This window comes from Periplaneta americana, chromosome 13 (assembly GCF_040183065.1).
Source record: "Periplaneta americana isolate PAMFEO1 chromosome 13, P.americana_PAMFEO1_priV1, whole genome shotgun sequence".
In the NCBI taxonomy this organism is placed as follows: Eukaryota; Metazoa; Arthropoda; class Insecta; order Blattodea; family Blattidae; genus Periplaneta; species Periplaneta americana.
Window position 1 is genome coordinate 78,880,301 of NC_091129.1, and position 12,893 is coordinate 78,893,193.

General features: G+C 34.2%; 1 long non-coding RNA gene across 1 annotated transcript; it reads left to right on the top strand.

Annotated features, from left to right (window-relative positions):
* The first annotated feature begins 5,041 nt into the window (after nucleotides 1–5,041).
* LOC138712042 (uncharacterized) lies at nucleotides 5,042–7,931 on the top strand. Its single transcript, XR_011335595.1, has 3 exons — nucleotides 5,042–5,334; nucleotides 5,458–5,552; nucleotides 6,419–7,931. It is a non-coding gene; the product is annotated as an uncharacterized lncRNA (long non-coding RNA).
* Nucleotides 7,932–12,893: the final 4,962 nt, after the last annotated feature.

The following is a 12,893-nucleotide window of genomic DNA, read 5'->3' on the forward strand; positions in this document are numbered from 1 at the left end:
CAGTAAACAGTAACATACATGGAGAAATCTATCCCAGACAGACAAGGAGAGTAATGGCTGACGTGCGCGCATTCATGAAAAATGGGGCTGCCACTGGAAGTACGATTAATATATCAAAAGTAAAGAGAGATTGATTCAGAGACTACCGGTGTATCAGGAAGCACCACGAAGAGAAATGTGAAGGAACTGAGAAAATCCTGCGGAATCTTCTTCTTTTGTAACTTCACACAAAGAAATATTTGAGAATTCTAAAAGTACTATTGATCGTTTCCGCGAAGATTGCTGTAAGGATATTAGCTTATATTTGAGAAACAAGTCAAAATTCTTGTTTTTTATTTACAAGGAGAAATTCAGCTAATTCCGCAGTAATGTCTACACGATTTCATAGCGTCTTTGTAACAGCGTAAAATATAAAATATCGTTTTTCGTTTGAGTATTATTGCATACAAAGTATTAAATATTTTATTTCTGTAGTTCTATTTATTTCAAATTTCGCTCAGAAGCCAAGCTCTGACTGTCGCTTTCTTAGTTGATATTTATTCTGAAAATATAAAAATATCATTCCTTTTTTGTGGATACAGAATTATAACACCAAAAACTAAGCGGATAAAAGGGATAGAATCAGAAGCGACATAATTAGAAATGAATTCAAAACACCCTGTGAACAACTGGATATAGGATTTAAATGGAATGAACACATTGATCGTATGGAGCACACCAGATTTGAGAAGGGAATTAGAGATTGGAAATCAAACGGAAAGAGAAGTTTAGGACGCTCGAAATTAAGATGGAAAGATACGCTTACCATTGCATTGATGAATGGACGCAACAAACTGCAGACTTGTGAAAGGAAGAAGAAGAAGAAGAAGAAGAAGAAGAAGGAGAAGAAGAAGATATTTTTAAATGTTATGAAGGTTACTAACATACCAGGATACAGAATTAATAATATACTAACCACGACATGCTTTCTGTTGTAGGTAAAGTGTTTCAGAAGATTGAATAACTTACAGAGTCTAAAGAATTTTACATTAATATGCTAAAAGAGCTGTTATCTGTATCATCATTGGCCGACAAATATAAAATTTGAAGACGAATGTTTTGACGAACCTTTGATATATCTAAATAGGCGAACTATTGCTAGTTATGAAAATCTGGTGTTCAGGTATAGCTCCCTGTGAAGCAGACTTGAATAATTTCAAGGGAAAAATTGTTCCGGGGCTGGGTATCGGATCCGGAACCTTTGGCTTAACCCACCAACGCTCTACCGACTGAGCTACCCAGGAACTACAAGCGATACCGTCTACATTTTTCCCTTTATATCCACACACCTCAAGTGGGCTGACAAGACGCCAGAAACCCAACTATGAGTGCACACAAACTCTGACTAGAGTTTTGGTTTTCTGTTAACGTACCTACAGTAACGTATATATTATGCAAATCTATCTTTCAGGTATAGGTCCCTGTGAAGCAGACTTGAATAATTTACGTTAACAGAAAACCACAATTCAAGTCACACACAGTTTGTGTGCACTCATACTCGTATTTGGATTTCTGGCGTCTTGTCAGTCCACTTGAGATGTGAGGGTAAAAAGGTAAAAATTGAGACGGTGTCGCGTGTAGTTTCTGGGTAGCTCGGTCGGTAGAGCGCTGGTGGGCTAAGCCAAAGGTTCCGGGATCGATACCTCTTTGAAATTATTGTTACTTCTTCGGAGTATTGCAATAAATAAATAAGACAAAATAAGAGAAGGCGAATCCAGGTGAATCAGGCTAATGGGGGCGACCAACCAGAACATATTTCAAGAATAAAGTGGTGACTTTAATGAAAACATACAAATAGAACAGTGAATTCACTAACTTCAACGTCGATTAACACAAATGATTGCCTGATTTCTAAAGTTTCGTCTAAACGGAGGACAGTGACTGTGGGCGAGATGTGTTGTAAGAATGTAGGAGATTTAAAAATATTGTCATATTATTTTGTTTAGTTAATATTCAACAGTAGCTATGTCTAAACAAACATTTTTCATATATTTTTTAATACTGAAAAATTACCTTAAATCCTATTGCCAATTTACCCGCACTATTGCGGAATTATGTAGGATAAGTAGTTCCCTTTCAACTCCAATAAGTGTACAACTTAAAATACTTGTATTTTAATACATTTAGATATTTGATTTACTATCAAAGGTTTGGTTCATGTCTACGCATCCTGATATTTCTTTCCTATACGAACATTATATAAATTTAACATATTTTCCTCTTACGATTTCGGAATAAGCAAAGTTTCTCTATATCAGACCTGGGCGCTAATAGCTCAATTGAGTCACTGCATACTACCCCTTAACTACCCACTCCACTCCCCCGACTGAGACAGTCATGTTCCCGTGCGGTACGATTGGACAGGAAGATTAGTGACGGATTGTATGAGGCGGGCATCATAGCTTTTACGAACTTTCGGCTCTTGCTGGTCGACTAAAATCCACCACGTTTGTTTATATGGCGGTGTAAGCGAAAAGAACATGGGCAGAGGTTCCTCAGATTCTTTCACTTCACCTCATATGCACAGGGCTGCTCTATATATTACGTCCAATTCTTATTGTTTTCTACAAAGTTCTTCCGGAGTATAGTTGCTTCTCCTGGTGCACTTATGATAATTACTACATTGGCGTAATTTCATGACCTACTATTCATTTTAAGTAACGTTACAAATTTTCGTAACACACATATATACTGAATTATGCACTTTAGTAGAGAGCTAGACAGCTTCTAAGTATAATACTAATAGAATATAGAAAACAAATTTATTAAAGCCATTAGTTGAGTTGAATTAGAAGAGAATGCCTGTGAACAGTTCTAGACAGCTGACAGTTGTAACATATTGTACATAGCCTACAACAATATGTGTATTATATTTACGGAAATTTTAAAAAAATCTGGCATTGACAAAAAACATTCCTGCTTGTAGCTTTGTACCTCCTTCCCTCCTTGAAATCCCAATCTGCTGCTTTACGGGTTGCATTCGAGTGAATAGGCGATCTTTTTCATTTTGACCATCGTTACCTCGCAACAGACATAAAGACAAACATTATTGATACACTTAGAGCGCAATCTTCATTTTAAAATACTGGCTTATGTCAACTAAATTATTTCTGATAAATGTGAGTGGCGAAGCTAAGGTGTATTGTGTAGACTGAAATTATTTCTTGATACAGCAGATGTTTCTCGGCTTTTCTATTATTTTTTTTTTTTTTGTTAAACCCCACAAGAAAATGATGACCACTCATTTTCACTCCCAAACAGATTACAAGTATAACAATATAACTTATTTGTCTCAGAGCACCCTGTTAGCCACCGATATATTATCTTATAGGCTACTATGACAACTGAAAATGTATATTTTGTCTTCCTCCATCCGCTATTTTAATATGTAAATCTGGTGTCAATCTCACCTTTGTACTCACATTTTGTTTCATACGTCCAACTTGAAAACGATTTTTCTTTTAATTCTACAAATAATGACCTCAATGTTCTTTCAGTATGCGCGATTTTAAACAAAATGAATATGTAACACATACAAACGCATGCACTTTTAATTAAACTAACACTCAACAACGAATAACATTAACAGAACACCAATATAGCGCGACGTATTATTGTGACGGAGAGGAAAGCCGCAATTCGCACTGAGCTGTAGCGGATCGATACTCTCTTCCCTGTTCCCCATCACGCTTGCGAGTCAAGGTCGGAGTCGTCGTAGCAGAGGCTTCTACCACAGGCTTCTCATACTGAACTCCATCCTGGAATGACTGTCAACAGTGAACTGATTATATGGAAGGATCGCAGTGAAAGCAAATGTTACGATACATCTTTATTAAAAACTTATAGGTCTGCTGTTACTAGATATAATAGCTCAGTTTTGGGGGGGGGGTAGGTTAAGCCTCAAAAGCTTCTTAAGAGCTTCGCCACTTATAAATGTTCGGCGAAATTTTGATTAATTCTGTATGTAAAGTAGGGTATCAACTTCTCCTCTCAATGGACGTCACAAAAATAACTTTATTTTTATTTCTCTTCCCTGAAGGACCATCACAAAATGAAATTTCGGTACTACAATCTCATATGCGTGTAGACAGACCAGCACAAGATAGCCTATGTCTGGTATTTTTTCTCTCATTCAGAGAAAGTGTCCCTTTATATGTCGCAAACCGACGATAAGAAACAATGTCATAACACAGTAAGCATGGAAAGATTTTGTGCAAAGAACAAACATGATATAACTTTTTTAGTTGAGTCATTGAAAGTTGAGTTCATTACTAACAACTGAAGGCCGTAAGCGTTTAATAGGTTTTTGTTATCTCAAATCAAGTAGATCATGTACTTGTTTATCGATCGTTTCCATCGTTGCACCTGGACAAAAACAATCGAGTTGTCACGTAGCACAAAATAATTCACTGTCCACGTGCATGGCGACCGTGTCAATTGCAACCAAGTCGTCCTTCACGCTATGCCTCTGTCTGATTAAATCTGAATTTAAACAGTATCCTGTTCTCTTTACGCTTTGCCTAGAGCAGGTATGATAAATGCAAAGACCACACATAGGCTACAATAGCGTCTATTATGACAGATGCACAATTAACTGCTATTAATTACAGGTCTCGAATAATTGAAGCCACACACATCACATAACCTTCGTAACAAATGACAATCTCGACTTCTGTCAGTATGGAGTGAAATATGACACTGATACCAATGCTTTAAAAATTAATTCATCTGTTACGTCAGACGTATAAGGGTGCTATTCATAGACATTTCGCTAGCCCGCGCTACGAGCGTGCTAAACTAGCCCCGGCTATCGACTGGTTACTTGTATAGAATTCACATCATATCATATCGCTAACACTGGTTTATGAATACGAAAAACGTTAGTTCGCTGATCATCCACCGGAAGCCCGTGCTAAGAATGTCTATGAATACGGCCCTAAGGGCCCTATTCATAGACATCGCACTAACCCATGCTATGAGCGTTCTAAACTAGCCCCGGTTATAGCCAGGTTACTTTTACAGGATTCAGAGACGCCGATTAATCAGTGGCTACGTTAGTCGGCGTATTAGCTTTGGAAACTGTTACACGATGCTGAAAATGCTACTGCGCATGTGCAGACTGGCAATTGTCATGCTCATACGCAAGCGATTCCGGATCGTTTATGTTTATTTGTGAGGTTATTGGCGATATTAAACTACAATAAACTATTTGTTTTTTCTTCTGTGGTAAAAAAAGCAATAAATATACATGGCAGCGTGCGGGAATTCGACTATACAAGAAGAAATGTCGAAAATGTAAGTAGAAATGTTATAATATTATACGTAATATTTTTAGATTAGGCCTAGACGTAACTATTATGAAATATTGGACTTCAAAGAGTGAATTATTCTAATTCAGTATATATTTATTTACTTTAGTTGAAGAAATAACTAAAAACAACTGGTGGAGGATGCCCTGCTCCCGAAATTGATGACGTAGGCCTACGAAACGATATGGAATGTTAACATATGAGGTATGTGTTTTTGGTTCATAGGACATGTTTTTGTGAGATAGGCTTATTACTTCATGGTAAATGTTTAATGTTTAATGTGGCTCTGGTATGATTATGTCACCTAAGGCTACTCTGAATAGGTACTTGGTAGCCTAATTAATATAACGTAAATAATATATCTTGTAGGAATATAACTGATAATACTAGTAAAATGTAATTCACAACAATCGTGAAAATGCAAGCTACGCCTATACTCAATTACCATAAATGCAGTTTGGATAATATGGCTTTGTAAATACCCATAGGGGATTGGGCCACAAACATCTGATGTCAACCCACACAATTATCAATCATACCTTAACGTAGGCCTAATATCTTGTGTACAAGAATTATCGAAACTGAGACCTTATTTTAAAGGGCAGTAGGAACGCCTAGAGATTTCTGAGATATCCTTTTCTCTACTACGTCAAAAGAAATAGCATTATATGAGGTTAGAATTACCTACATAAGCATAAGAAATTTGTAGAATCCAAATTGATGGTCAGCTATAAAATTTCATTATCTTGTGTGTTTGTAGAACGCTAGTAAGTGATTTATAAAATATATATCAAACTCATATTTATTACAGCACTGAAAAGACAAAACCTCATACGCCTATGTAATCTGTAGTTGTGGTGATGTAAACATAGATTACCTCTTATTATGTTACAATAGAAAGCCCTAAGAATAATGACAGGAGTGCATGTTTGGATCAAATGGATAATTTCAAACAATGTGATAAATTTTCAAATTTAGACAATTAAAAAAATTCACAGTTTTGATAAGAAGTAGTGTCTTTTGTGTACAGTAGTAAGCAAATGATTAACATTTTTTTCGTCTTTCCATAGGACTCTGCTGCAAGATCGAGAATGACAGAGTATGAAGAAGAAGTGTTCCTCCTAAGCATGAAGCCCAAAAATTAAAACGTGATGAGAAGTTCTATGAATTGCACAAAACAAAATTGTTATTAGAAATAAAATATTATTAAAGGCAAAGTTAAAAATTATCTGGGACAAATGAAAGAACTAGAAATGTAACTTAGTAGTAGTGGTAATGGTGGTGGTGATGGTAATAGTAGCACTAGTAGTGAAATTTTCTTGAGTTCTTGTCTACTTCATTTCCTTGCGAGCTTCCCAGCAGTATATAGGAACTTGAAATTCTTCTGTCCCAATCGTTTTCTGGAGTTTGGTGTAGAGTAGTAAGTATTCCTCGTTCATTATTATATTTGTCTTGTTGCATGCTACACAGTGTTATGAGTGTAACAAGTTTATTTGATGGAGATATGCTGCTGGACAGTTGTGGCCAGTTTCTAAGCTGAATGGGGCAAATGCATCAGATTGAGGACTTAGTATTACTATATATTGGGCTCTAGTAGTGTTTTCAACTTTTTATTTTCACATTGTTGTTTAGTGAATTCTATACATATGTGTGTGTTCCTTTTTCTTATTTTAATGTCGGTTAAGAGTTTTGCTGATTTATAAGACAGGTTACTTATTTATTTATTTTTATTTTTTTGTTTTTGCTGGATTCATCATTCATCAAACCTGTAGTTCCTCAGTTGGAACATATTCCCTGATGGAGGTTTAAGTACCTACCTAAAGCAATTTAGTTACACTTATGTCTATAACTATGCAATTAAGGTATTATTAGTAGAGAAATTTAATTCAGAGTCTTTAATTTAGGCTTGGAAGTCTCTAATGAATTGATCCATGAATTGAAAAAGCAAAATTATTATTAGAAATGGAAATGTTAAGAAAACACAATTAGAAAGAAAAGAATAGGGGGAGGGCCTAATGAAAAGTTGGAAATGGTGTTGTTTTCTAATGCCAGACATTTGACAATAAAGTCATTTGACCTCTTGCACTCCAATATTTTTCAAAGATATTGTCATGGTCAACCACTGAGGCACAGAGTTGAGGTGTTCCGAATCTGTTTCTTGGTTTGAGTTGCACAATGGACAAAAACTGGAAATGTAGTACTTTAGTGTAATGTTCTCTTTTTTTATACATTGCTGAAACTCATGTTTACAATATCTTGCTCTTTCAACTACATTCCTTAATAAATAATATTTTGTTTTATTTTGTGTTAGAAGAAAATACTTATATTTCACCACTTCTTTAAATGAATTTATTTTTTATCAGACAGTCTATCAAAGGTAGAGATGTGATTTTGCATCATATTGTAGGTATGACATGCATAAATACACAACAAATTTCATCACAAAATGTTGGATAGTTTTTTAGTTATGAGGGAAATGCTTCATCACTGCACAGTGAACTGTCAACATTTTGAATTTAGAAAAAAAAAAAATATATATATATATATATAAATATTTTTTCCAATCGTAAAAATATTTTTTTCATATAGTAGAAGGACAGTGTTTTACACGTACTAATTTTCATAATTGTACAAGATACAGTAATGGTGTAAGCTGTACCTAACCCCTTCAGGTAAACTGAATATGTAGCTTGTATATTAGAGTAAATATCTGGTCGCAGGATTCTTTCCAATGCAGGGCTAAATCTGCAATGCTTCACTCATTTCTTGTGATCATTTTACTGGTGACTCGTCTGTATTATTGCATGAAACTCATTCAGAAGTTACTAATTTGCATCACTTACAACCTGAAATGAATATAGAACTTAGGAATAAGGAGAAAAATAAAGGTCTATATTTATTTTCTTAATACTCTCACTCTATGCTAAACTATTTTGTTTTTCTTTTCTCTTGTAATTTCGTTTGCTTACTCTTGTATTATGTTGATATGCTTTGTTTGGCTTTTCCCCCTTTGTCCTTAGAATGGACAATAGTTTGTAACTTAGAAATAAGTGAATATGCAAAATATGAATAAAATTGTTGTATGAAGCGAAGTTTAAACCTACATACGAGTTTTAATTTAATTTACAGAACCCCTGAGTTCCCATTATACTACCACTACCCCTTTCTTTGATATTATAGACTTATTAATTTGTCCTACAGAATAATATCTGTAATATTGACAATTAATATGTCTATAATATTCTCATAGCTGCAGTGCATATGTCTGTACAGATTACTGTGCACTTAACTGCGGATTCCCGGCCAAACAAGTCACTCAGCTGAGTGCGCTCCTAGTATAATGACAGTTGACATTGGACATATACCTCAACATATATACCTAACATGGAGTCAGGCCAAAAAGAGAAACATTGAAGGAGGAGGGTTCCATCTGGTGCTGTGGATTGAATTCGGCGTAGCTCAGTAGTCAGAATGCTTGGTATGTAGAATCAAGGACCCGGGTTCGATCCCCGGTGCCAGAGCGAATTTTTCTCCTCAAATATTAACCTTTCTTTGATGTTTATTTGTGAAAGTTTTCCAAGACATAAGAATGTGCTATCTATGGTGCCAGTACCTAATATTTTTATATTGAACTTATTGTACGTAATGGAAAGGTATATTATCATAAAATCCTATTAAAAAATAATCGCATTCTGCCATCTGTTTCAGTGACGTGTGGGCATTGGCACTGGATGCACTATTTATACTTGGAGTAATTTATGTGAGAGTTTTTTTTATTAGACAGTAACTCTATAATTAAATCAGTCATTTCTAAAAGGACTTTATCCAATCTTTTTGCTAAAATCAATTTAGAACGCTATCATATTCTCACTTGAATGCGCCTTCTTGATGATGGGCATTATTCCATGTATTTTATTCAGCTCTATGCAGGCTTCACAATATTCACAGCACTTCTCAGAGGGCCCTAATCCTGCAGTAAGGCGATTTTTATGCAGATGAGATTTTGAAATAAAGCCCTTTCAGAAATTACTGATTCAAATATAAGTTTATTAGCAACATTCCACGTTATACATACTTCAACTTTTTGTTTTACTTCGAATTGACGAAGATGGTAATATATGGACTATAATGGTTTTCAGTGACTTCTATAAATAAGGAAGCATAGAGAGTAATTTGTCACACGGTACAGTATGTATATTAACCTTCTGTATACCAACTTCTAAATGAAGGCCTACACCAATCTGGTTACATGTATACCCCAAAATATGCTTGCAAATGAGTACAGGTTTACAAAATGCCCTATGAAAAATTGGTACTATTTCTCTTTTATCGAGGAAACATTTATATTATAAAGAAATTATCATTAACAGTTCTCTTTTTTTCTTTCTAAATAATTTCTTTACAATTTATGCACACCTTTACTGTGTAGTGTCTGAATGGTCATTGCACTCGCATGGCATTCTGTACTACACTTCCCATCCCTATTTCCCGGACATATCTTGCATCTCCCAACTTGTGCAGATGGCTAAGGCTGAAGAGAACTCTCTTTGTAAATTGTAATTCTCTGGAGTCCATTTTTTTAACATTTCAAAAATGAACTGCACAAACTAAGCTGGGGATACTCGCTCAGTGATACAAACAGGTACTGGACTACTGCAATAATAATAATAATAATAATAATAATAATAATAATAATAATAATAATAATAATAATAATAATAATAATAATAATAATTAGAATATTAAAAATTGAGGTGTATATTGCAGGTATAGCAACCCAAGAAACGAATGTATAAGTGATTCATAAGAAATAAAATTGACATGAAATACAAAGTAAGCGCACACCAGTGATTTGTGCAGTCAGTTCACATAACTTAGAGTATCTTATATTTTCTTAGATGTTAGAATGAAATAATTTCCAACAAAATGATAATCTTTCAAACTTAAACAATAAAAAAAAAAGCATATAATATAAGAAAGTAATAGTGTGATTGGTGTACACAGTTACATTACATGGTGTAACATTCTCCCTTACTTTTCATTGGATTCTGTCCATGATCATTTAGAATAATAACACAGTATTTCATTTTTTTAAATTTAATTTATTGTGTTCCATAGAAGCTTTAAGATGTGGAACAAGTCAAGAGTTACACAAATTCTTGGCAAGATGAGGTGAGGCCGAGGATTCGCCACATATTACCTAACATTTGCCTTAATGTTGGGGAAAACCTCTGAAAAATCCATCCAGGTAATCAGTCCAAGCAGGAATGTAACCCAAGCCCGAGAGCAGCTGCAAATAGGTATAAAAACAATTAAAATAGTATAAAAAAGTATAAAAAGATAGCAAGCAGATCAATTAAATTTTCATGAATAGACAATTGAATTAAGACAATATCTAGCAAGCAGATTAATTCAATTTAAAGGCATAAACAATTAGTTGAACTACACAATAATTTAGGTATATAGCAAGCAGATTAATTCAATTTACAAGTTTAGACATTTTATCAAACAAATTTAATGAATTATAGCATATAGAATTCATCAGTTAAACTTATACAAAAATACACAATACATTGCAAGTAGAGTAATTCACTTTACAAGCATTAACAAATATTCGTGTACACCATAACCACTATCCCCAACAAAATGAAGCGTCCAAATTCATGCTGTTCAAATCGCTTCTTAATTCTAATCTCATTGAAAATGCGAGAGTCATGGGCACTTCCTCTTCAACGTGCCATTATATCCAGAATTTGGAAACTTGCATCACTTATAATGTGAAATGAATAAGGTAATGTATGTGTTAACTAGCAATTTCATAAAGGAAATTTCTATAAAAAATTAAAATTGGTAAAAAAAAGTGTCATGTGGGTACACAAATGAAAGCTACGAATGTGATTTGTCACTCATATAAGTGAAATGTATCCCTTTTTTGTGCAATTTGGTAAAAAATTTGAAGTCTTTTAACTAAGCAATAGTTTTTATTCTTTGAGTTTTTTTCATTCTGATATTTAGAGCTGCTAACAGCCTACAGCAGTTGTGTAAGCATGCCACTCTGAAGTTAAGACATCACAATATAAATTGCAACACTTTTATATAATGTGTGTCTCACCCATAACGCAAAAATTAACATTCCAGTAATTAATTTAAATTCTACGCCTATACTTTGGATTTTCTTTATGCTTTGCAAAAGTAACCTAAAACATGTAGTTAGTTAACCTATAAACTTGAAACATATTTCTATGAATCCATTCATTATGATCCCATAATATTTTCCATAGTTTCATCTTCAGCATCACTAAACCGAGAAATGGTGAGGAAATTTCGAGAGAAATTAAAAGCAGATCCTCAGTCTTATCCTGCATATGTTACCTAAAAGAGAGAATGTGATAAGTAAAGAAAAAATGTTACATTCAAGTATGCAAACAGTACCATATAGTGTTAAAAAAGAAGAGGCTGTCTAAAATGGAGTGTAAAGGGAAATACAACAACAAAATGAAACAACAAATTCTTAAAGAAATGAAAACATACCATCTCTAGAGAAATGAAAGTTATAGTTGAAACAGGTCATTTGACAAGGCTGTAAGTGAAAATAATTACCATTGACTCCATCACAAAGAAGAGCTGTGATAAAAACAGTAACATAAAATGAATTATCAGGTTTCACAAAATATTTGTCTTTTCATAGGTAAGCCCTTCAGTAACATATGAAGCAATAGAAAAGGTGGTGTTTTTTTTTTATCAAAGAGATGATATTAGTTAAATTTATCTTAGGTTTGCTCATCTATGTATTATGTTGATGTATTGCTTGACCTTCTCGTAATTCTCCAGAAAAGCTACATTGAAGGAGGAACAATAGATCTTTGCTTCACTGACTTCCGTGACATATATACAGTAGGCCAAATAACCATGTGGTTTTAGTCAGCAGCCACAAATACTTTCAACATAAAAATCGTTTAATAGTTACTTGGGTACTGTTACTTATATACTGCATTGCACTGTTGTAGCTCCCACACTCCCACTTATTACCAATACAACACAATTTCTCTAATAATTCTCCCTGGACTTCTCGCATGTTATATTAGTAATTAGTTAGGAGGGGGGGGCAACAACATTGAGGCGATTTTTTATTGTGTCTTCTTCAGTGTAGCTTTTCTGGAGAATTACAAATTACAAATCTTTTTCTTGTACCATTTAACTGAAATAATGTAATATAATGCATTACTATCTAAAATGTAAATAAAGTTATTAAAAGCAGAACTAGCACTCAGGTGGTTCTATTCGTACTCTGCTTATACACCTTGCATATAGGCCTACGAATCTGTGATAGATTAGGTTAGATTATTTTTGGCTATTATAATGCCTTGCATATATGACCAACTGCATCTCTACAAAAATATCTCACAAATTCAACGATTTTCAGTATCGAAATCATCGGAACTACTTCAGCGCTAGTTTCATCAAAATTTCAGCCTAAGTCTACATAACCTCTTACGGGTTGTAATTTCATTTACAGTACGTACCTGAACGTTTAATAGAGAATAC